This window comes from Chrysemys picta, chromosome 10 (assembly GCF_011386835.1).
Source record: "Chrysemys picta bellii isolate R12L10 chromosome 10, ASM1138683v2, whole genome shotgun sequence".
Taxonomy (NCBI): domain Eukaryota; kingdom Metazoa; phylum Chordata; order Testudines; family Emydidae; genus Chrysemys; species Chrysemys picta.
In genome coordinates, this window is record NC_088800.1 from 25,051,075 (window position 1) to 25,077,557 (window position 26,483).

Genomic DNA, 26,483 nt, shown 5'->3' on the forward strand with positions numbered 1-26,483 from the left:
GTAAGTGTTTAACCGATGAGCATCGGACAGACAGACCCCTGCTCTGCACAGAGCACCACTGTAATCACCTCTGTGTGGGTGCAGGAATCCATCGGCATAGAGTCTGTTGCAGGCGTGGGGTGTTAACCATTAAACAGATATTTTCTTAAATATTTTTTTACACTTAAAATGAAGTTAGAGGCATTTCATCAGTATTGAAAATTTGCAGAATGGAGGACATGTCTATTATTTACTTCTATTTCTTCCCATACAAAAAAAAAAATATCACACAATACTAAGCAGTATAGCCATGTACATGCAGACGTTTCCCCCTCACAAAATAACGTTGCAGGCTGCATAGAGGGCTATACTCTACAGCACCATTTTACTATGGTTTTCAGACTGAAAAGTAAAAACCTTGGCTAACAGTTGTGGCTAGCACTGTTTCAATTATAGAATAGACGTGACTGCTCTATGGGAGTGCAAGTCTTACTTCCACTTTGAACAGCTGGTCACATTAACCTCTTCTGGAGTATTTTACTGCTTTCAGCTGGTGGATTTAATCCTTTAGCTCAAGCAACAGAGGTTTATGCTTTTATAGTGCTCTCTTGTGCAGGGCACTGTACAGACAGAAGAGAATTTGTTTTACAGCTTTGTTCAAATTATAGTTACAAATTTTACCTTGGAACGTAGTATATAAGAAAATATCAGTTTATGGATTTTTTTAGAACTCCACCAACTCAATAGTATTGACAGAACATTTTATAACAACTGTTCATTTTGTAAAAAGCTACAACAACGATCTAAAACACAGATTCCATGCTCAGTGCTAGCATCATGGTGCATATGTACGCAGCAATATGTCACTTGATAAATTAGTATCACAGTGTTTGCCAAAACCCCACCCATACATTAGCTCAGTCAGAAGGACAAGTTTAACAGTAGCAGGGTGGTGCCAGCGCAAAGCACTACCATCTTTTGTTGCTAGCAGTGGGAAGTTAAACATGAAAATTAAGCCAAGACTACAGGGTGTGAAGCTATAGGGGATCGAGACCCAAGAAGAGATTCCCATGAATTCATGTGAACTGAGATCACCAAGTTTTGCACAGCTCTATAGGATCTTCAGAGTCACTCATAGGCACTTCACATATTGAAATGATTTCAAAGGAGTCCCTTTAACTGATTAGGCACTTAAACCACATCTCCTCCAATAGATGCCAGATTACCTTTAACATAAGTCCCTTTCCTCCTTCAAGGCTCTCTCCTCACTATTTCTTGGTTTGCTCTTCTAGAGCTGAGAAGTAAGAGAAGATTTCTAAGTTTGTTCTCTGATTTAATTATTTAAAGCATGATGGGTAAAACATCCCACAGTGCAGAGGGCCCCTGTACCATTTATTTAAGCCTTGTATTTGTCCATTGCAAATGAAGCAGTCAAGCAGTAGGGTTTCCCCATCCCAAACAGGTTAGCATGGAGGCAGGTTGGGTCAGCAGCTAGTGAAGCCACAATTACATAGATCCAGTAGTCTTAATCCTTGCACAAATAGAACAGAGAGAGACTGCTGCTGCTACTACTTTTGCTCAAATACTGCAATCCCAAACTCTACTGCTGGACTGCGGGTGGATTTCATGCAGAAAGCCTAATTATTCCGACTTTATGTAAGTGAAAGGAAAAGACTTTAACCACACTTACTTCTGTTACTGAGGAATCCATCAAATTATCTTAACATGCTTGGAGTACTTACATAGGTAAATCCCAACTATTCAAAGCACATGTACACTATGATTGATAAATGCTTGTCAGCGAGAGCTGAGGGCATCAGTACTGGTCAGAAGGGGCTCAGTACCATGCAGTGCCAGGATGTTATTGATGTGATCTATTATTTTATGCTGGGCTTTGAATTTTATTTGAAAATATATTATATCTATTTTAATTAAGGAAGGATGGCTACTAGCAAACAAAAATGCACTATCGTTGGCATGATTAGTCTCCATTTGTACAACATTTTCAAGATACAAAGCACTATATAAAGTACTAAGATGTTAAAACAGATCTAATTTAACATGCACTTTTAAGGGGAAAAAAAATCTAGATAACTGATCAATACACCTCATTTGCTGGTGAATTTTACCTTAGAAATGCATACAATTATAAAATCATAACTACTTGGGCATTCACACACAAAACTGACTTCCTCCTTTTCTTAACCCATCTCTTTGATCTGTGCATGTTGTTCAGTACAGCCTAACAATACCAGGACTTACGTTTTTTATCAACTGGTTCTGGTCAAAATTAAGTGTTCACTTTAAGCCTCTCCATTCTGATCTGTGACAATGTGATGCAATTTATTTAATAAGTGTACAAAATACACTGTCTTGCAGACAGTCACTGGTCACCATTGCTTGAAAAATGTTGGGAGTATCTAATTTATTTAGAGATATCATGAACAGGGCCGGCTCTAGGCACCAGCAAAATAAGCTGGTGCTTGGGGCGGCACATTTTTAGGGGCGGCATGGCCGGCGCCAGAATGCCGCCTCTAAAAATGTGCCCCGGCCGCCGTAGCTCACCTCCGCTGCTGCTGCCACGGCGCGCGAAACAGCTGATTCGCGCGCGGCTACTCGCCCTCCCTCCCAGGCTCTCAAGCCTGGGAGGGAGGGGGAGCAGCGGCGCGCGAATCAGCTGTTTCGCACGCCGCGGCGGCTCGGGGTCTCCCCCTCCCTCCCAGGCTCTCAAACCTGGGAGGGAGGGGGAGATCCCGAGCGGCCGCGGCGCGGGCGCCGCTTCTCCCCCTCCCTCCCTCCTAGGCTTGAGAGCCTGGGGGGAGGAGGCAGGGCTGGGGATTTGGGGAAGAGGCGGAGTTGAGGCGGGGCCGGGGGTGGGGTAATTAAAGAACGGGGGTGGCCAAAATTGTTTTAGCTTTGGGCGGCAAAAATCCTAGAGCCGGCCCTGATCATGAATAACTGATAGGAAAACAATCCTGCAACTTTTACTTGCAGGAGTAATCACAAGTAGCCCCACTGAAGTCAGTGGTCCAATTCCTTAGTATTTTATTAGGTCAAACGCCCACTGACTTCAAACAATAATATGGCAGAATAAGAACTGGTACAAAAATTATGGACCAATCCTGCTCCCACTGACTTTCATGGAAGGAAAAATTAGACCCTTACAAAAGGGCATCTCAATTTCAATTGAAATAGTCTGGTGAATAAAGCTGCCCTCCATAAATATAGGTTTCAGGATTTGTACCCAGATTCTTAGAGGGTTTTTAATAGCTTTTATAGCTTACGTATTTCTGACACAAACCTGTTGCAGTCTCCTTCCAACACTACTTTGGTGTAGCTATATCAAGAAGTGCACTTGTACAGTGTAGCTCAAATCACAGTGTTATTGTCTTCTCCATAAAGCATCACAGAATTTACTTCAGTAGATTTCACAAATTCAGAACTAGACAGTAAGAGATCACTAATTCCAGGAGGAAGTGAACAGTCTGATAAATGGTTAGCCTATTGAAGTCTTGGGCAGCTCAACCAGGACTAGACATAACTACAGGCCCAGCCTGAAGAAAAAGACACAGGAAATTATATATATATATATAGCCACACTTCTATAGCACTTTACAGAGGACCACAAAGAACTTTGTAAAAGTGGGTAAGCAACATTATCTCCATTGTGCAAATGGGGAAACCCAGGCACTGTAGGAACCAGGACATGGGTGGTCCGGCCTAGTGGTCAGGAGGAGGAGTCTGGAGCAGAGAAATGAAATCGAGGGTGTGACACCCTGTACCCCATGTTCACCACTTCCATATGGTTATATATTTTGTACAAAGTATGCCTTGTGAGGTATCATTTGAAAACTCAATCTTCTGGATATTATTACCCTGTTAAAATGTGTGTGACAACACTGCATACAAAAGTATGAGATTTTGCTTTATGTTACTAAAATATGTTCTGGTTCTGGAGAATGCCTCCAGACTAGCTCTTCAGAAACAACAAAGAACTGACCACAGGTGTTAAGAAACTCTTAATTGCTTAGGCAGCAGAGATGATGTAAACAAGAAATTTATATTTCATCCCAGAGACTGTTCAAATCTCACGTACACAGGAGACTGTTCTACACCCCAGCAGGGGGTAATCCTGAAGGAGGAGGAGGAGGAGGGTATAAAAACAAGAGACTGTGACCTCTACATGACCCCCTTTTCCTCCCATCTCTCTGTTCATGACACCAATGAACACCTGAAGGACTCTGAACTGGGGGAGGGGTACATGGCTGAAAAGAAATCCAGTCTGAACTGTTGCAGCTTATGGGGAGAAAGTCATTTTGCTTTTAAGTTCATTTAGGTATTAGCTTGTGTTTTTATTTCTTCTGTAACCAATTCTGACTTTTATACCTTATCACTTGTAATCACTTCGAATCTATCTGTAGTTAATAAACTTGTTTTGTTTTATTATTTTATCTAAACCAGTGTGTTTGGATTGAAGTGTTTGGGAAGCTCTACATAGGATGACAAGACTGATGCATAATCGTTACCCAGTGTTGGAATGACGGACTTACTATGAGCTTATACTGTCCAGGAGGGTACTGAGCAGTGCAAGTTGCACATTTCTGGGAAACAAGGCTAAGACTGAAGAATATGCATATGTAATTCATGAATGGCTGGGAAAGCATTCATGTAACATAGCTGGGAGTGTTAGTGGCTGTATATGAGCAGGACCGGGAGAGGTGGCTGTTCACAGCACAGCAGTGTAAAAGGCACCCCAGACTAGAGAATTAAGGGGACTCAGCTATTCAACAAGACGAGGGTCAGAACCAGGTTACCTGGAGTCAAGGAAGGCAGGAGTAGGACTGAGTCTGAGGCAGGAATGAGGCTGGGACAGGGCTGAAATAAGGGAGTGGTAAGACTCGAGCATGGCAGAAATCATGGCAGAAAAGAGGGACTGGAACATGGCAGGAGCAGAAGTTAATGTAGCCCACAGCCGAATGCTTTGAGCAGCCAGCACTCTGCTGCTGCCCTTAAGAGTAGGTATGCTAATCCCTTCAGCCAAGTGGGGGAAAGAGGGTGTGTGACCAAACAGGCAACTCAGTTGTGGCCCAGATGTGCTTGTTAGACTGTCTGGGGGTTAAGCTGGCAGGTAAGCAGGCCAGCTACAGGCCCTTACACGTGACAGGCAGAGAGATGTCAAGCAACTTGCCTAAGGTCTTTCAATGAATCAGTGGCTGAGCCAGTCTCAGATTAGACCAGGGGTCGGCAACGTTCGGCACGCGGCTCGCCAGGGTAAGCACCCTGGCGGGCCGGGCCAGTTTTATTTACCTGCTGACGCGGCAGGTTCGGCTTATCGCGGCCCCCACTGGCCGCGGTTCGCCGTCCCGGGCCAATGGGGGCGGCGAGAAGCCGCGGCCAGCACATTGCTTGCCCACGCTGCTTCTCGCCGCCCCCGCTGGCCCGGGACGGCGAACTGCGGCCAGTGGGGGCTGCGATCGGCCGAACCTGCCGCGTCAGCAGGTAAATAAAACTGGCCCGGCCCGCCAGGGTGCTTACCCTGGCGAGCCGCGTGCCGAACGTTGCCAACCCCTGGATTAGACTATGCTTCCTCTGTACCTCTTCTGAAACCACTTGTCCCTGATCACAGTATGTTGTCTTTTTGGGAAAAGGAAAAAATATTGTGATCAGGGACCATTGAAAGTATTTTAGTCAGTGATCCAATTACCTAATATAAAACAGACTAATTTGTTAATAATTCTTATTAAATTCACTCTGCCGTGTTTTTTCAACTCCTTTACATTTGGTGAGGGGAGCTGGTTTGGAGCACCATCGGCTCCCTCAGTAATGCCAACACGATTAGTCAGCTTGGGGACAATTAGGACCAGAGTAGGCTAAAGGATTTATTGCAGCACTGCTTCTGTAAATGTGGCTAGAGGAACAGGGTAAGAGATGGTGAAAGAACAAACAACAACCTCTTTGGCATGTTGCAATTAGCCCTCGATGGTGGTTATGTGCAATGAGCATGTACAACCTACTTGTCTGGAAGGGTCTCAATATAAGAAGTAGAAGGATTTCAACCTCTCCAATACATTAATTTTTCCCCCCTTCTTTTTTGAAAAGGAGCAGCAGGGGGAGTTAAAGGAATGGTTTATAAAGAATTTCCTTCCTTCCAGTAATTTACTTCAGGTAGTAAATTATATTTTTCTCCTACCAGTCAAGCATCTCTACTCTTTTTCCAGAAGCTAAGTCTATCAAAAATAGAAGGACTTTGCTACAAAAGGTACAATTAGAATTAAGGAATTCTTTTTTCCATATGAAGTTGCATGGAGCTAAAACCGACTTGAAGGCAAATGGTGGAGAATAGAACTGAAACAAAAGGCAGCATGCAGTCCAGTGCATCAACAAAGGAAAGCAATTAATAAGAGACTGGAAATTTCTAACTATACTTGGAAAGTCAAAAACTAAGAGCCGAATTGTAGTGCAGTAATTTGAGAGATTTTATGGAGCTCTGAAGCTACAATTCTACAGAGGAATGCGAAGTTCTTATTACATTTTCCTCCAACTTCAATCAAGCTCTTCTGACAAGATAATTTTAGCACTTGGAATTTGTGACCTCAGCTGAGCTCACTAGAAAGCTGTTAACTTTAATAAGGAGTCGATAATTATTTTTCTACTTTGTACAGACCTATGAACTTGGAAGGTGAGTTGGAGAAGGCCAAAAGACACCTGCTCTGCTTGGAGCATTCTTAAACCCAAGTACCAGAAAGATGGTGCTATGTACATTCATACATCTTCAGGGATGGTTTATAAAGAGAACAGAAAGTAAGTGGTCATTTGAGTACGATTCTTCTCCATGAGGAATATGCCAGATCAGTTACACATTATGCCATGATTCCTGCTGGGATCAGGGCACCTGACTGTGGGGGGAAGGAAGGATCTACTAATGATAAACACTGTAGTCTTCAGATAAAACTGCAGAACAACTGTTTCAGTCCAGTGCTGAAAGCAGCGTGTACTCAATGTCACTGCTGGCTGTCTTTGTTCTCTGGCAGAAGTTTGTCAAGTAAATTTTTCAATTCAGTTGAGGATGTCTACCACCACTCTTCCGATAATTCCTATCAGTGAAGGACTTTTGCTCCCTTTAAGTCATTAAAATACGATATGAACACATAACATGGGCTTAAATCTTCACAAGGCCACACAACAGATGTTGAAAATGAGGCTTGCAAGGCTGGCAGGCTGAAAGCAAACAGTCGAGAGCCAAAGTTGATGTCATTTGCCAGCATCTACAAAGCCAATTTCTGCTACAGAGCCTCCTGGCAATTAAACACGAAGCTCAAAAAGGTATGACACATTGCCAGCAGATCGGTCTTTATTGCCTTGACATGTATTAAAACCAAAGTGCAAGTTCAACTGATTCATGGCACTTTGTTTTTGTTTTTAAATCACTGACAACTAAGTAAAACCCAAAACAAAAAACTCTTAACCAAATGATAAGGGAGCAGGCCCAAAGGAGGAAAACAAGGAATATAAGACAGACTGGTAATGAAACTGATTCTTACTATTGTACTACAGAATTAGATAAGATGCTAGAGAAATCTCCTCTGAAGAGAGAGAGAGCCTCTCAAAAACCATCATCCTTACTTGCTCAAGCATCAAAGGTCAAACTCACTGGCAAAGTAAAGGAGGAATTGACAGTTCATCTATGGGTAAAGCATTGCAAAGAAAATCTGACCATGTACCAGGTGAGTTCCATTCAGAGCTAGTGTTATGAAAAAAGTTAGTGAATGCAGCAACGCTCTCGCATATGCAACTCTGAGAGCTGAAAGCATTATGTTGATCCTTTTGTACTTGCCTCAATACATACCAGATGATCATTCTTCATGGTAGAAAGGTAAAGATTAAACTTTGCCAGTGTCGAATTGTGAAATGTCGTTGTAGTAATTACAATAAATGAAGGTCAAGCTCTCTTTGAAGCATGCAATCCAAACAACATTTTGGAAACAACAAAGACACAACAGCTTATAACAGAGTATTCAGCAGCAAAAAAGGATTGAAGTAAAATTTCAATGTTCTTTTGTTGTAACGGACAGTAAGTCTAGGCATTATTTATACTAATTACCGCATTTTACCATTGCAAATAAAAGTAGATGAGGTATGTTTAAAGTCAGTGGCTCCTTACTCCTATTGTCTCATATTAAGGAGCATAAATGAGACAATCCAGTTTCTCCACTCTAGTAGAAAGTAATTAGTTCCCAAGGAATTAAGAGGTTACAATATTTAGTAAAAAGCTACAATTGTTATGATCTTGACGCACTTCACTGGGTTACAAGCTTCTCTTCAATAATACGACACACAAATGTACTACTGTGAAACAAATACATATTTCAAAAGCACTTTTTTTTTTTGGTTGGAACTTACCTTAGCCTTTACCCCACAAAATAGCCAACTATTAGCTCTTCTTGCCAGCTCTTCTTGATCAATCTTCATCAGCACCGTAGAGACTCCTAGGCTCCACTCTGCACTCCTACTGACTTCACCTGAAGGCAGGACAGGTAGGTCCTATTCTCAGCTCCTTCCTGAATCACTTCTCTGTCCCTCTGCTTCCTCATCTGCAAACATAATGTTATACTACTACTTATAGCCACCTAGGAGTTGGGGAAGGCTTAATTCTACTTGTCAATTTTTTCACCAAAATCATATTTTGACAAAATAATTGTGTGACCAAATTGAAAGTTCAAACAGAAAGTTTTCATTTTGATTGAATTTTTCTGGTTTTAAAACAAAATTTTCCAGTAAAAATGTTTGGTTTTCAAACATTAATCTGAAAAGGTAAAAATACTTTTCAGGTGTGTGTTTGTTTTTTTTTTTTTTTAAATGAGTGTTTTTGAAGTTTCCCACAAATTTTGAGCTTTTTTTTTTTAAAAAATCATATTTGCTTTTAAGTGTAAAATTGAAGGAAATTACAAAATGAAGTTGTTTCAGCCTAAACAAATTGAACATTTCAAAAGTATTGAAACAAAACGTTTAAACTTTTTCTGAATTGGGGGTGGAGGGAGGAGGACTGAGACAAATGATTTGGCGAAACGGACATGAATCATGAAACATTTTGTGTTGATGAATCTGCACCTTTTCCTGGAAAAAAATTTTTTTTGACCAAAATATTTTGCCCAGCTCTACTCCAGAGTTCTCATCACAGATCTGTCATTGACCTGCAGTGTGCCCTCTCTGCCTCACTTTCTCCATCTGTAAAATTCAGGTGCTGACTTCAGACCCACATGAAAGGGACAAAAGTCACATTAAGCCACACAGTATAACTCATGCAAGGCCTGCTTCTGATCAGACTCAAATGTTAAACAAGTTTCAATTTATAGGATGTTCAGTTTCTTATCTTGAATTTTTTTTTTTTTTTTTTTTTTTTTTTTTTTTTAAGATAAGGGAGGTAAGGGGAGAAATGTTTAAAAAAAAATTGAAATGCATTCCAGCCCCTTATGGTGTAGAAGTTGAAATGGATTTTATTAAAAAGTTCTAAAATAGAGAACAAAACACAAAGTGTAGAAAGAGATTAGAATCCAGATTGCAGTGAACATCCTAGTCAAGAATGTATGTTGGGGGTGGGAGATCGGGGTTGGAAGGAGGTTGTTTGTGGGGTTCTTTTAAACACAAGAAGTGGCCACAAAAATAAGTAAATGATTGTTGTTTTTCCAAATCAATCATGAGCTGAAAACATGTCAAACTGGAACATAACAGATGGATGAAATGCATAGTTATTAGCAGGCTATAGCTTTGGTGTGAGTGGGAGTCTGCTGGTTTCACTTTTTGTGAATACTCATTTTGAGCCTGTTTTTATCAAAGTGGTATTTAAGCTAGTAAAGACTAAAAATAGCAAGCCCCGCCATGTTCTTGAAAGAAGCTTTAAAAAAAATAAACCAACAACTTCATCTGATGCCTCTGCTTTCAGTATGAGAAGAGTTAGAAATCCACTATTTTTTTAAATAGATCAGTGATCCTTATCTGTATGGCAAAAAGGGTTGATGAGTAAGTGCATTTTTAATCTCAAAGAGAGATTGCAGTTTACAGGAAGCTGTGGTAGTGATGAAAAGAAAGAATAAGTAACTATACCACAGTTTCCTTAGAAAGAAGAATTTTAATATACTGTATAATACTGTGAAAAACTATAATGCAGTTTCTAAAATTGTCTGGATATTTTTCTCTGGCTTTAAGCTTAACAGTCACATAGAATCATAGAACTGGAAGGGACCTTGCGAGGTCATCTAGTCCAGTCCCCTGCACTCATGGCAGGACTAATATTATATCTAGACCATTCCCAATAGGTGTTTGTCTCACCTGCTCTTAAAAATCTTCAGTGATGCAGACTCCATAACCTCCTTAGGCAATTTATTCCAGTGCTTAACCACCCTGACAGTTAGGAATTTTTTCCTAATGTCCAACCTAAACTGCCCTTGCTGCAATTTAAGCCCATTGCTTCTTATCCTATCCCCAGAGGTTAAGAAAAACAATTTTTCTTCCTCCTCCTTGTAACAATCTTTTACATACTTGAAAACGGTTATCCTGTCCCCTTTCAGTCTTCTCTTTTCCAGATTAAACAAACCCAATTTTTTTTCAATCTTCTCTCATAGGTCATGTTTTCTAGACCTTTAATCATTTTTGTGGCTCTTCTCTGGACTCTCTCCAATTTGTCCACATTCTTCCTGAAATGTGGCACCCAGAACTGGACACAATACTCCAGTTAAGGCCTAATCAGCGCAGAGTAGAGTGGAAGAATTACTTCTTGTGTCTTGCTTACAACATAAGAAAGGCCGTACCCGGTCAGACCAAAGGTCCATCTAGCCCAGTATCCTGTCTACCAACAGTGGCCAATGCCAGGTGCCCCAGAGGGAGTGAACCTAACAGGCAATGATCAAGTGATCTCTCTCCTGCCATCCATCTCCATCCTCTGACAAACAGAGAATAGGGACACCATTCCTTACCCATCCTGGCTAATATCCATTAATGGACTTAACCACCATGAATTTATCCAGTTCTCTTTTAAACGCTGTTATAGTCCTAGCCTTCACAACCTCCCCAGGTAAGGAGTTCCACAAGTTGACTATGCGCTGCATGAAGAAGAACTTCCTTGTATTTGTTGTAAACCTGCTGCCTATTAATTTCATTTGGTGACCCCTAGTTCTTGTATTATGGGAATAAGTAAATAACTTTTCCTTATCCACTTTCTCCACATCACTCATGATTTTATATACCTCTATCATATCTCCCCTTAGTCTCCTCTTTTCCAAGCTGAAGAGTCCTAGCCTCTTTAATCTCTCCTCATATGGGACCCGTTCCAAACCCCTAATCATTTTAGTTGCCCTTTTCTGAACCTTTTCTAGTGCCAGTTTATCTTTTTTGAGATGAGGAGACCACATCTGTACACAGTATTCGAGATGAGGGCGTACCATTGATTTATATAAGGGCAATAATATATTCTCAGTCTTATTCTCTATCCCCTTTTTAATGATTCCTAACAGCCTGTTTGCTTTTTTGACCGCCTCTGCACACTGCGTGGACATTTTCAGAGAACTATCCACGATGACTCCAAGATCTTTTTCCTGACTTGTTGTAGCTAAATTAGCCCCCATCATATTGTATGTATAGTTGGGGTTATTTTTTCCAATGTGCATTACTTTACATTTATCCACAATAAATTTAATTTGCCATTTTGTTGCCCAATCACTTAGTTTTGTGAGATCTTTTTGAAGTTCTTCACAGTCTGCTTTGGACTTAACTATCTTTAGCAGTTTAGTATCATCTGCAAACTTTGCCACCTCACTGTTTACCCCTTTCTCCAGATCATTTATGAATAAGTTGAATAGGATCGGTCCGAGGACTGATCCTTGGGGAACACCACTAGTTACCCCTCTCCATTCTGAGAATTTACCATTTATTCCTACCCTTTGTTCCCTGTCTTTTAACCAGTTCTCAGTCCATGAAAGGACCTTCCCTTTTATCCCATGACAGCTTAATTTACATAAGAGCCTTTGGTGAGGGACCTTGTCAAAGGCTTTCTGGAAATCTAACTACACCATGTCCACTGGATCCCCCTTGTCCACATGTTTGTTGACCCCTTCAAAGAATTCTAATAGATTAGTAAGACACGATTTCCCTTTACAGAAACCATGTTGACTATTGCTCAACAGTTTATGTTTTTCTATGTGTCGGACAATTTTATTCTTAACTATTGTTTCGACTAATTTGCCCGGTACAGACATTAGACTTACCGGTCTGTAATTGCCAGGATCACCTCTAGAGCCCTTTTTAAATATTGGCGTTACATTAGCTAACTTCCAGTCATTGGGTACAGAAGCCGATTTAAAGGACAGGTTACAAACCTTAGTTAACAGTTCCGCAACTTCACATTTGAGTTCTTTCAGAACTCTTGGGTGAATGCCATCTGGTCCCGGTGACTTGTTAATGTTAAGTTTATCAATTAATTCCGAAACCTCCTCTCGTGACACTTCAATCCGTGACAGTTCCTCATATTTGTCACCTACAAAAGCCAGCTCAGGTTTGGGAATCCCCCTAACATCCTCAGCCGTGAAGACTGAAGCAAAGAATCCATTTAGTTTCTCCGCAATGACTTTATCGTCTTTAAGCGCTCCTTTTGTATCTCGATCATCAAGGGGCCCCACTGGTTGTTTAGCAGGCTTCCTGCTTCTGATATATTTAAAAAACATTTTGTTATTACCTTTGGAGTTTTTGGCTAGCAGTTCTTCCAACTCCTCTTTGGCTTTTCTTATTACATTCTTGCACTTAATTTGGCAGCGTTTATGCTCCTTTCTATTTGCCTCACTAGGATAAATAGTTCCTGCTAATACATCCCAGAATGATGTTCGCTTTTTTTGCGACAGCGTTACACTGTTGACTCATATTTATCTTGTGGTCCATTATGACCCCCAGATCCCTTTCCGCAATACTCCTTCCTAGGCAGTCATTTCCCATTTTATATGTGTGCAACTGATTGTTCCTTCCTAAATGGAGGACTTCGCATTTGTCCTTATTGAATTTCATCCTATTTACTTCAGACCATTTCTCCAGTTTGTCTAGATCATTTTGAATTTTAATCCTAACCTCCAACGCACTTGCTACCCCACCCAGCTTGGTATCGTCCACAAACTTTGTAAGTGTACTCTGTATGCCATCATCTAAATCATCGATGAAGATACTGAACTGAACCGGACCCAGAACGGATTCCTGTGGGACCCCACTCATTATGTCCTTCCAGCATGACTGTGAACCACTGATAACTACTCTCTGGGAATGGTTTTCCAACCAGTTTTGCACCCACCTTATAGTAGCTCCATCTAGGCTGCATTTCCCTAGTTTGTTTATGAGACGGTCATGCGAGACAGAATCAAAAACTTTACTAAAGTCAAGATATACCAAGTCTACCACTTCTCTCCCCCCTCCCCCACATCCACAAGGCTTGTTACCCTGTCAAAGAAAGCTATCAAGTTGGTTTGACATGATTTGTTCTTGACAAATCAATGCTGGTTGTTACCTATCACCTTATTATCTTCTAGATGTTTGTAAACTGATTACTTATTTATTTGCTCCATTATCTTTCCGGGTACAGAAGTTAATCTGACTGGTCTATAATTCTCTGGGTTGTCCTTATTTCCCTTTTTATAGATGGGCACTATATTTGCCCTTTTCCAGTCTTCTGGAATCTCTCCCACCTTCTATTACTTTTCAAAGATAATCACTAATGACTCAAATATCTCCTCAGTCAGCTCCTTGAGTATTCAAGGATTCATTTCATCAGGCTCTGGTGACTTGAAGACATCTAATTTGTCCAAGTAATTTTTAGCTTCTTTCCCTATTTTAGCCTTTTCTGATCTTACCTCATTTTCACTAGCATTCACTACATTAAGACATCCAAACACCACCGACCTTCTTGGTGAAAACCAAAACAAAAAAGTCATTAAGCACCTCTGCCATTTCCACATTTTCTGTCATTGTTTCCCCCCCCCCCCCCTCATTGAGTAACGGGCCTACCATATCCTTGGTCTTCCTCTTACTTCTAATGTATTTATAGAATGTTTTCTTGTTATCCTTTGTGTCTAGCTAATTTGATCTCATTTTGTACCTTGGCCTTTCTAATTTTGTCCCTACATACTTGTGTTATTTGTTTATATTCATCCTTCTACTTTGACCTAGTTTCCACTTTTTGTAGGACTCATTTTTGATTTTTAGATCATTGAAGATCTCCTGGTTAAGCCAAGGTGGTCTCTTGTCATACTTCCTATCTTTCCTATGCATTTGGATAGTTTGCTCTTGTGCCCTTAATGTCCCATTGAAAAACTGCCAACTGTCTTCTATTGTTTTTCCCTTTAGACTTACTTCCCATGTAGGGTGACCAGACAGCAAGTATGAAAAATTGGGACAGGGGGTGGGGTGTAATAGGTGCCTATATAAGACAAAGCCTCAAGTATTGGGACTGTCCCTATCAAATCAGGACATCTGGTCACTCTATTCCCATGTAATCTTACCTACCAACTCCCTGAGTTTGCTAAAGTCTGCCTTCTTGAAATCTATTGTCTTTATTTTGCTGCTCTCCCTCCTAACATTCCTTAGAAACATGAATTCAATCATTTCATGATCACTTTCACTCAAGGTGTCTTCCACTTTCAAATTTTCAACCAGTTCCTCCCTATTTGTCAAAATCAAATCTAGAACAGTTTCTCCCCTGGCAGCTGTCTCCTCCTTCTGAAATAAAAAATTGTCTCCAATACATTCCAAGAACTTATTGGATAATTGCCTTGCTGTGTTATTTTCCTAACAGATGTCTGGGTGGTGATGGGGGACTTCAGCTACCAAGTCCTGTGCTTTGGATGATTTTGTTAGCTGTTTAACAAGGAACATATTTGTTCCTTGCTCTGGCTGATCTGGTCTAGCACAGTAAAGGAACAGAAATATTGCCTTTTAAAACGGATCTCTAAGACTGGGAACTTTTTTCTTTCTTTCTTTTTTTTTGGGGGGGGGGGTATTTCAATACAAAGGGCACTCTTCCTAATGCAGAGCTGCTTTACAGCTACCCAATAGGATAGAGTTTTCTCTCTCTCTCTCTCTCCATAAAAAGCTGTAAATCTTTTTCCTCACTATGGCTTTGTCTTGAGTAGAAGGCCTTAGGCCTTGTCTACTCTATCAATGCTTTGCAGAGCCTCTAGTGTAGATGCAGGTTATGCCAACAGGAGGAATTTTTCTGTTGGTATAGTAATACCACCTCCCCAAACAACATTAGACTTGAGGTTTTGCTGCCCTAGCAACGTCTTTCCCCCCCACACACACACACTGCTGACCAACATAGCTATGCCAACAAAACTTTGTAGGGTAGACTTCCTACTGTAGCTGCAGAGTAACACCATTAGCTTGGTTTTAGCTCACGTTCTAGCCCAGAAAGAAGCTTAAGCTACAGTTTGACCAAGTAACTGGTGCAAAATTTTCAAAACCACTAAGTGACAGGCTCCTAAATACCATTTTCAATGAGTTTAACTAGCACATGTTAACTAAACTCAACCACTTTTCCTGTCAAGACAATGCCAATGTTGACATAGTTAGCCAGGAAGCATGTGTTATTTAGCACTCTCTCTTGGACAGCAGACAGAAACAAACAAAATTGCCCGGTCTCACATCTCAGATTAGACTTTATATCGAATACAAACTGAAGGAACATGCCTTTTCTTGGGTGACAGCCACACAATACTTTTGTCCCATTACTGCTTAGCCTTCTCTTGTAGTGATGTTAACAAAGGTTGATCTCTTGTAATTCCCATGTATTTTTTTAAACCATCACCACATTCGGTACTGTCAACATAGGGAGTGCTGCATTTCCCTTCTCATTCAATTTCTCCCTCAATTAAGCATGTCCTATCAGGCTGATAGAGTTCTTCCTTCATTTCTCTCTACATCATCTCACAAAAATTAAGATGCTTTTTGAGGTACTGTCAAGGCTGCTTCCCCACTTTGAACTTTAGGGTACAAATGTGGGGGCCTGCATGAAGACTTCTAAGCTTAACTACCAGCTTAGATCTGGTCCGCTGCCACCATTCCCAAATGGATTCCCTTTCCTGGGAAGCCTTGAGAAACTCTTAACCAATTCCCTGGTGAATACAGATCCAAACCCCTTGGACCTAAAAACAAGGAAAAAATCAATCAGGTTCTTAAAAAGAAGGCTATTAATTAAAGAAAAAGGTAAAAATCATCTCTGTAAAATCAGTATGGAAAATAACTTTACAGGGTAATCAAACTTAAAGAGCTCAGAGGACCTCCCTCTAGCCTCAGGTTCAAAGTATAGCAAACAAAGATAAACACTCTAGTAAAAGGTACATTTACAAGTTGAGAAAACAAAGGAAAACTAACACGCCTTGCCTGGCTATTTACTTACAAGTTTGAAATAGGAGAGACTTGTTTAGAAAGATGCGGAGAACCTGGATTGATGTCTGGTCCCTCTCAGTCCCAAGAGCGAACGACTCCCAAAACAAAGAGCACAAACAAAAGCCTTCAACCCCCCCCCCCCCCCCCCAAGATTTGAAAGTATCTTGTCCCCTTATTGGTCCTTTGGGTCAGATGCCAGCCAGGTTACCTGAGCTTCTTAACCCTTTACAGGGAAAAGGATTTTGGAGTCTCTGACCAGGAGGGATTTTATAGTACTGTACACAGGACAGCTGTTACCCTTCCCTTTATAGTTATGACAGGTACAGATGTTTCTGAAATAGGTAATTAAAATGAGTACTCCACGTACATCGGTCTCCTTCAACTTATGACCCTTCCCACCTACCAAGAAAAGAGTTGCTGCCTCTAATTCTAAAGGTTTTGTGAAAAAGTCAGGGCTGCAAGGCACTGAACACTTCTTGAGTCACTGGGGATTGAATGTGTTCAGCACACTGTGGAATCAGGCTCCAAACCTTCTATGCAAAATGTTCCAGTTGAAAAACAAAATGTACTTTAAGAACTAACTGTAATTAGTTTTCTGTTATTCTGGTAGGTCAAATTAACTTCACATTTGCAGATCAAAATAAAAAGACATTTTAACAGCATAAACATAGGTTAAATCCCTCTGTAATACGAGGGAACAATGCCTTGTTTAGTCTGTTTAAGACAAGATTCCATTCTAGCAGCTTGCTCCAAGCAGCCTCTCAATAACTCTTCCAAGGGATTCTCTTGAGTGGCTTTCTGAAACCAAGACTTCTATTTCCTGCTGCACAAACACAGCAAAAGAAACCTAATCTATGTCTCTGGTATTGGAGCACCATATTGGAAATTCACAATTTAACAAACAAGCAAACACCAATCATGCTTTATAGCCAAAGAATCTTTCAAAAGCCATGCTGCCTCACTGTCCAACTTGAGGCTAGTTCCTGCTCCCATGGAAGTCAATGGAAATTTGGTTATCAACTTCAAAAGGAGCAGAATCAAGCTCTTACCATGTAGTATTCAAACGAGGACAAGTAATGACATTCTCCCCTGGTGTCCCCCTTCTTTTCCATTCCGGCACCAGTGCAAGTTCAAGTACGGTTGTTTTCATTTTTTGATTTTGTTGTGGAGAACCCTGCACTCATTTTGGCAGATTTTGAGTTTGTAGAGTCAGCTTGTGTCTGTAAAACTTTAAATGAATATGCACTTACTTGGAAGGATGTGGCAACAGTGAATTCCAACTCGGTTTCTTACTGTGTGAAGTTCACACAAAATGTAAAGCTGAATAAAAAAAATCTGAATTGCTTTCTTTTGTCTTGCCCAGCTCACCTGCGGCAGGTTTCTGTCTCATTGAACAGGTGTTCCCAAAATGCATGATTTGAAAAACTTTGTAATAGATGCTGGATGTTTTCAAGCATTCAAGTGAAGAAAAAGAAAAAAAAAAACCAACAACCCCACACTTCTATGATGTTTGCAAAGAGATTGCGTTTGAATGCAGCATTCCAGTTTCAGTTGTACCAACAGGATAGTTTAGTATGTATTTGGCTGTACAGAGTGTTCAGAAGGCATGGGTAGTCTTAATGTGACTTTTAGACCACAAAGAGTTCAACAGTGCAAAAGCCAAAAAGCTGAAATCTCAAGCAGCTACTCAAGAAATTAGGCAAAGCCTCTGTACAAAACTCGAATTCCTGATTGAAACATTTCAACCACTACATGAAGCACTGAAGAAATTGGAATCCAATTCTTTAACAGATGGCACATTTTCTAATACAGAGGTGTATGGCATTCTGGTTAACAATATCTCTGCAGAAATTTCTCACAAAAGCACATCTGGGGAGAATCCAGATTCCAGAAAAAACAAATCTTTTCATGTCTATGTTGTCAGTCACTGAGCAGGACAACCTCGCAAAAGCTTTCATACGTTTTTACGAAGAGCTGTCAAAGTAGCGGAAAGTTACTGTCATTCACACTATGTCCCCTGAAGCTTTTCACAGTGAATCATCACTCTGGAAAGTCGTTGTGATGTTTGACCCTTATTGTAAAAGTGTGGCCTCAGCTGATAAATTTAAAGAGTATGCTCATATAATCTGCCCCTTTGGGGCTTCTAATGAAGAAAGTGAAAAACTAGAAAGTGAATTTCGCGCCTACATGGCAATGCTTTCCCTGGACAACCACTCCATCATTTCTCTTGAATTCCGGAAAATCCACCACACTGACTTTCCAACTTTGAGCTGTGCTGCCTCTCGCATCCTCAGTGTCCCACCTCACTCAACTGATGTGTAGAGAGTATTTTTGAAATTCAGCTACATTCAAGACTGTAGGAGAATGGGCCTTGGAAAAGACTCCTTAAAAAGATTGCTACAAGCCTACACTATGCAGGACTTTTGGAAATTACACTGAAGGACTTCACATAAAACAGTGAGTATTTATACATATTTTAAAATATTGTGCCCAATTATTAAATGTAAATATTTATAGACTAATAGTTCAAAGTCTATAACAGTAAACTATTTATTCAAATGAAAAGTTTTATTTGGGGATTAGAGAGATACTGTTTTCTTAGGGCTTGTCTTCACTACCCGCCGGATCGGCGGGTAGCAATTGATCTATTGGGGATCGACTTATCGCGTCTAGTGAAGACGTGATAAAATCGATCCCTGATGGCTCTGCCGTCGACTCCAGAAATCCACTGCGACAAGAGGCGGAAGCGGAGTCGACGGCGGCGGTCGACTCGCCGCCATCCTCACAGCCAGGTAAGTCGACCTAAAATACGCAACTTCAGCTACGCTATTCACGTAGCTGAAGTTGCATATCTTAGGTCGACCCTCCCCCCTTTCCCCCCCCGTAGTGTAGACCTAGCCTTAAACTCAGAGATGGCATTGTGTTTTGAGTTCTGTTTTAGTTCTGCAGCAAACCACATGGAATTCCATTCATCAAAGCGTTAATCTACTGAATACTTTTCCCTCATCCTTCCGTCCACCAAAATAAACCCCAATATTTACCATGAAAAATTATTAATAGTTTTTTGCACCGATTTTCGGCTGTTTTTGTTGTTGTAGTAATAAACACCGATAAATTCCCAGGAAAAAATAAATAAAATAACCAAAAATGAAGAGCCCTAGGTATATGATGTTATGCACCAGTAGCAGCTTAAAATACTGGAATCCTGCCTGAAACAAAAGTAAAAACAACTCATAGCAAAACCAAAGGAGATTAAATCTAAAATATTGGCTGCACCCTGTGGCACATTCAGTCACTTATGAAGTCTGGTTTGAAGCCAGAAAATTAATTAATTAAATAAATAAAATAAAATAAATAAATGATCTGCTCTAAAACCTGGGGGGGGGAAAAAGATACTAACTTTTCATCACCATCCACACTTTGGACATGAGTGAGTTATATTTTTAAAAGTATAAATATTTGCTACAGGAAGGCACTACTTGCTGCTGATAACACCAGTCTGTATTGTGTAACTTTTTACTGTTTTGTGGGATGGCTAATGTTGTAACCTGAGCATGAGAAGTGCATAGTAATTGTGGTTGTGCGTGTTAATTAAGTGAATCCCTGAAGTTTTCACAATGCAATGCAAATCTAAGTATTTATAATGCAGCCATCACCATGTGTTTACAGCAGGAACATAGAAGATGTCCCTTACGAATTATTAATTTGAAACATCATGCATGATGTTTTAAAAACAGGTAGAGAGAGAGAGATAAGAGAACCAGAAAAGCAGATATTCGCTTTTCACAGGCATTAAAGCAAATTAGCTAGCAAAAATATGCTACCTACGAAATCAGTCTGATTTGGGTAAATCACTAGCCCACAATAACCATCAAGTTTTTTGGCACATCTATTGCCAGGAGGCTAGAGGAATTTCAGTCTGTTAGTAGACCTCACCTCCGATGCTAGCCTCCACTCTACTCTGTTTGAAAGGGTTGTTTTCTTCCTTCTCAGCGCTCATAGCAACCAATTTCATTATACCTCTGACTGAGCAGCTAGGAAGACTGAACAAAACAACCAACAGTTAAGAAAGCAACAAGTCAGCTGTCTCCAGGCTGACCTTGGTGCACACATGCTGTTCATTTTCAGGGCTGTATAGCAGCTGTCACGCCAGCCCAGACACTTCTAAGTAGGTAGAAATGGAGGGGGGGAAAAAAAACCCTTAAATGAAAGTACTTCTGCAAAACAGTCATCAGCATCTACCCTTCCAGATAGTGCTGAGTGCTGCCAACTTTGTCCATGATCTTAACAGCAGTGTTCCAAAACCAGTAGCTCAGGGAAGGACGTTGCAGCAATCAGGAGAACCGTACAGATAGCTCTTTCCATCACCCACTATGCGATTCACCAATAAGAGGACCCGAGTTTCAGAACTGCAGGCATGGAATTATTTGCTTGATTTACATGTGCAATTACCAAAACTGCATGCACAACATAGGTATTTTATTTGCACATACAAATTACTAGTTAGATGCTGTCTTGGCAACCTGTACACCCATATACCGGATACTTGTGCAGAATCATAGTAAAGGTGTGCGCAAGATTAGAAACCCAGGCACAAACTGTTCTAGCATTCTAAACAATTCATGGATCCCACACATTTATCACTTGATAACGAATCATTTGTATTCTCAAATAGAAGTACAGCACAAAGGGTGATCTCTGAAAGCGGTTCCCCATATTCCTTCCTCAGGGCTCATAGTTTGGGGGGGGGAGGGGAGAGAGGCATGAAGCAGATATCTTTAGTTTATAACAGAGGTTCTTTAAGGACTTTGTCTCAGCTATGCCTCCTCCTCAACCAGCACAATGCACAGGCTCAGTTCTGCCCTCATCACTGGAAGATTCCAACTACTTTCTGTAACCAATCACCCCTACCCGTAGGCAGACTTTGCATTAACTGGGCCATGGGCCAAGTAAGCCCAGGTTGAATCCAGCTTATTGACTACATTTTGCCTTAAAATATTATTTTGTGCCCATTATCATGGTATCTGGGCACCTTACAAGGCTTGAGGGCTCAGACATCATACTGACTCCTGCTGCCTGCAGCTTTACAAGTCACCTATGAAACTAGGTTTAAATTAGTTGGCAAGGTCTTGACAAAGAGGTGCACCCTGCATCTGTTTCTAAGGGCAAGTCTACACTACACCGGTATAGCTGTATTGGCAGAGCCCCCTAGAATAAACGCTGTATTGCTAACAGAAAGAGGACTTTGGCCAGCTGAGTAACACCACGTCCCCAAAGGACAATAACTATGCTGACAGAAGCCCTCTTCTGTTGGCATATCTGCATCTACACTGGGGGTTTGCTGGGATAGCTATGTCAGCTGAAGAAGTGTTTTTGTTTACACCCTGACATAGCCATGCTGACAAAACTTTGTAGTATAGACCTGGCCTGAAAGGGGCCAGGCTCCTACTTAAAAATAGCAAATTACATAGGTGAGGTCCTACTACTAAGAAAGCTCAGCCTCCAACATCAAGATTCTTAGTCCTAAAGACATTTAATTCCAGTGTTCTAGATGAGCATAGCTTGCACAGTGGGTGAGACATTGCCAGGCAATGCCTAAGATAGCCTAGCATGCTACATTTACAATTAAATAAACGTTTGTATAACAATTTCAGTATTGTTCTAATTAACAGAATTAAATAAAAAGAAGAACAGGAGTACTAGTGGCACCTTAGAGACTAACAAATTTATTAGATGCATATATATCTATATGCATCCAAAGAAGTGGGCTGTAGTCCACGAAAGCTTATGCTCTAATAAATTTGTTAGTCTCTAAGGTGCCACTAGTACTCCTGTTCTTCTTTTTGCGGATACAGACTAACACGGCTGCTACTCTGAAACCTGTCAGAATTAAATAAGTCATCTCTACAGGCTCACACACTACTGAGGTTATAATGAAACAATTGCAGGCTTTGCTCATAGACATAAGCTGCTCATTCTTGTAGTTCATAATTAGGGATAGATGAACCAGTTCATAGAAAGTAAGAAACAATTCCCAGATTGAATCCTCACCTTTAAGGTTTACATCAGTTTGGATAAGGAACTCCATGGCTCCATCTTCTGGATGACTAGCTAATCTGCCTGCCTTCCGCAATCCTGGCCTGCAGATTCCTACTAAAGCTCCAATTCATTTCAAAGGGACTACTCACACACATGCGTAAAGATAAACACGGGTCTGCAGAATCACAACCTACGATACTACCCATTAGTTTCCTCTTCCTCCACCAACGTAGGATGCTACCCATTAGCCTCCCTCTTGCCTCCTCTTACTCATTTTTCTCAGGTCAAGGGAGGCCCAGTGTGTGGGAGAAAAGCCAGGAGCCAGTCATTAAGCAATTCACCAAAGTAGTATTTTGGCATTTTGAACATTTTTGTTCCTTGAATTCTCCAAAATTAAGTTCTCTGAATTTCAATACAACATTTTGCAAACAGCTGGCTCGCAAAAGAAGATTAACCATTTCAACATCTGCAAAACAAGCAAACCAAAAAAAAATTTAAAAAATACCCACCTAGCAACCTGGTGGCTCGCTTATTATTGGTGAGAAAGTACTGCCACACGTGTACTCTGTGTAGTATACACATTTTTCTTTTACCAACAGAATGTTCTACATTATGTGCATTATGCATAGTTTGGATATCTAGCCAACTACCATTGTTTTAAAAGGAATGCTAGATAATAAAATTGAAGTAGTATCTAGTACATAACCTTTGGACTCTAGAGGATAGGTCAGAACTTTAAAACTTTACCAGACACCTCCATTCATAGATTTTTTTAAGGCTACAAGGGACACTTATGATCATCTAGTCCAGTGGTTCTCAACCAGGGGTACGCCGAGGTCTTCTGGGGGTATATCAACTCATCTAGATATTTGCTAGTGCTTTTTATATAGCCTGTTCTAAATCTAAGCAAAGTCAACACAAACTAAAATTTCATACAGACAATGACTTGTTAATACTGTTCTATATACTATATCAGCAGTTCTCAAACTGTGAACGAGTTCATTTTAATGAGGTTGCCAGGGCCAGTGTTAGACTTGTTGTGGCCCAGGGCAGAAAACTGTAGCCCAAGCCACGCTGTGCAGGGCAGAAGCCGAAACTTGGGGTATGCAAGAGAAATCAGACTCCTGAAAGGGGTAGAGTAGTCTGAAAAGGTTGAGAACCACTGATCTAGTCTGAACTCCTGCATAAACACATGACAAAGAACCTCATCCAATAATTTCTGCATCCAACCCTGAACTTCTGTTTGAACTATATATTTTATATTGATATCAAGTCTTCATTTAAAGTCTTCAAGTGATGGAGAATCCACCACTTTCCTATGATAAGTGTTCCAATGGACAACTTTGACCCTCACTTTATTGTCTATGTTCTGCTTCCAACCATAGTCTCTCAGGGTATGTCTTCACTACCGGCCGGATCGGCGGGCAACGATCGATCCAGCGGGGATCGATTTATCACGGTCTAGTCTAGACGCAATAAATCGATCCCTGAGCGCTCTCCCATCGACTCCAGTACTCCAACTCGGTGAGAGGCGCAAGCAGAGTCGATGGGGGAGAAGCAGCAGTCAACTCACCGTAGTGAAGACACCACAGTAAGTTCATCTAAGTATGTCTACTTCAGCTACGTTATTCACATAGCTGAAGTTGCGTAAGTTAGATTGATTCCCCCCCCCCCCCCCAGTGTAGACCAAGCCTCATTATGCCTTTTATAACCATAGGATTAAGCCTACTATCCCCAACATGAAGGGAAGAAAAGCAGGTGCTGGTGAGAGAGGTGGGAGGACCACCACTAGTATGGGACAACTAATCCCCGGTAGTTGTGAAGGGGCGGAGTTCCAGAATTCCTGTGCCAAGATCCTGCTTGAAATCTCCATCTTGGTTATCAGCCTCTGGCCAGTAGGTACCTGAAATCTAAGAGTTCCTTCTCTCCCCCCACCAGTTGCTGGAAGAGTTCTCCCCTTCACCCCCCAAGCTCCAGAGCCTCTTCACTGTTTGGTGAGTGGGATACTTAACCTACTTTCTACCTCTCTCCTAGCCCCCCGGCTTCTGCAAAGTGGAACGTAATGTTTCTTCTCTACTTTTCTCCAGCCTTCTTTTTTTTTCCCCCCAGATCCATCTCCCACAAATGCCAGTAACTGCCTTTACTCAGTTTTGTCAGAGGCAGTGTGAAATTGTTGATTTTTGCACAGATTGATGGACTAGCTCCACTTTCACCAGGGAAAGCTGCCCCTGAGCTGTTTGGTGAGTAGGCAAATAGAATTTCCAGTAAATGGACATCTGAAGGAGCTATAGACTGGGTATAAAAAAAAAAAAAAAAAAACCAAACAGATTTTGTGTATGCATTCATAAGTGGGGTGTTGATTTTTAAAAAATCATGGTAAAATTGTATTGTATATAAAAATAATATATGGAATATCAATTACAAAAATTAAGCATTTGGGTTGCCACACCAATCAAGGCTTCATCCACAGTGGAGATAAAAATGTGTTACCAGAATTGGTGTAAAGCATGGTTCAAGCTAATCCTGAATACTCAGGGGTGGTGTGACTAAGGAAAAACCTTTGAAACAAATTTCTATAAAATTAAAATCTACTTTCTGCTGATTGCAAGAGATTGTTTTTGATGAACACCAGTGCAGTCCCCCTGTTTAAATTGTTTGCTTGAACCAATTCTAACCATGTTTAAGTCAGTTGTGTAAACACAATTTTTTATTTCCAGCACGGACAGGGTTTTCAAGACAAAGAGGAGAAACATGCTCCGGAGCAGACATAACAATCCCAATCCTGCAAAGATTCATGCACATGCTTAGTTTTAAGCACACAACTAGCCCCACTGAGCTAAATGAGTTTAGCACAAATTTAAATCTCTGCAGGATCAGGGCTTGTACATGCAATAAGCTAAACACAATGGTGGGAAAATTTAGTGTGAAGCAGAATATTTACTTTAAAAAAAAAAACAAAAAATGCAAGAGTAATTCTTAAGTCAAAGGCCTAACAATTTCATATAGTTTTTTTTAGGGACACTTACTTACTAGATCAGCAAAGACTTATAACTAATAGAGGATATAAACAATAGCAACTAATCTGTTGTGCCACATCCAATGGCCATTATACCGGCTCCTAAATAAAATACTCACTTTCTAGACCTCACAAAAGGTATCTTGTTCTAAGTAACCTCCCTTGCATGTGAGCAAGGGTGTGTGTGATGGAGTGATAGGCTAATTAACAGTCAATGTGCCAGCACACCAGATACCTGGCAGTAACAGAGCTATTCTCCAAAAACAACACCTACAGAAAAGTCACTGATTGCTACCAAAAATATTTGTCTGCATACCTAAATCCCATTAAAAATCCCTTTAGCTCAACATTCTTCTCTTTGGAAGGAAAAAAACCTGAGTGTTTAAGTGATAAACTAGCATGTTTCTGCCTCATACAGTGAAGAAAAAGCTTAAAACAGTAGAAAATAATTAAAACAAAAGCCTCATTGGGCTAAAGGCTTTAAAATTCTAGTCTGTAATGTGTTATACCTATTAATTTTTAAATGACAAATTCTAAGTTACACAATGTACCACCAGTGCAGAACTACTTTACAGACTCAAATAGTAAGACCTTTAACAACAAATTTGAATCCTTGGCTAGGCGCAATAGCATATTAAAATACTGGTATTCATTTTTATTATACATTAGAGAGAGTCTTTCAGCATCATGAACTCTATCGCTATAGCTGCTTTTCAGATTGTGTTCTTTTGTGCCAGCCAGGAAAACAGTGACAGAAGTGCTATCAGCACCAGCATAATGAGGTCCTGGTCCAATACTAGAGATCCAATTCACAGGGTTAATAGAAATAATAAATAATAAGGAAAAAATAGCTTTGAAAAGGCACAGGGAGGGAATATAACACAAGTGACAATATATTTCCTAGTCACAGGATACTTAAGGTATGCTAGTTATATTTTAGAAATTAATGGGTTCTGCTAATTGAATTTATTCATTTAAATTGAAACATTTTTAGTAGGTCACAAACAAACCTGACATCATACTGCAATTCTAGAGA

The 26,483-nt window shown here is 40.6% G+C and overlaps 1 protein-coding gene across 8 annotated transcripts in view; it reads right to left on the reverse strand.

The window, feature by feature from the left end:
- RAB27A (RAB27A, member RAS oncogene family) overlaps positions 1-26,483 on the reverse strand; it is a 73,180-nt gene that overhangs the window by 44,705 nt on the left and 1,992 nt on the right. For 3 of the 8 annotated variants that reach the window (XM_065558241.1, XM_005294258.5, XM_024101885.3), the window contains one exon: positions 8,380-8,570. The exons of the other annotated variants lie outside the window; for them this stretch is intronic. The gene's annotated coding sequence lies outside the window, so the exon portion shown is untranslated. Of the gene's footprint in view, positions 1-8,379; positions 8,571-26,483 lie in introns of those variants that run through there. 8 annotated transcript variants of the gene reach the window in all.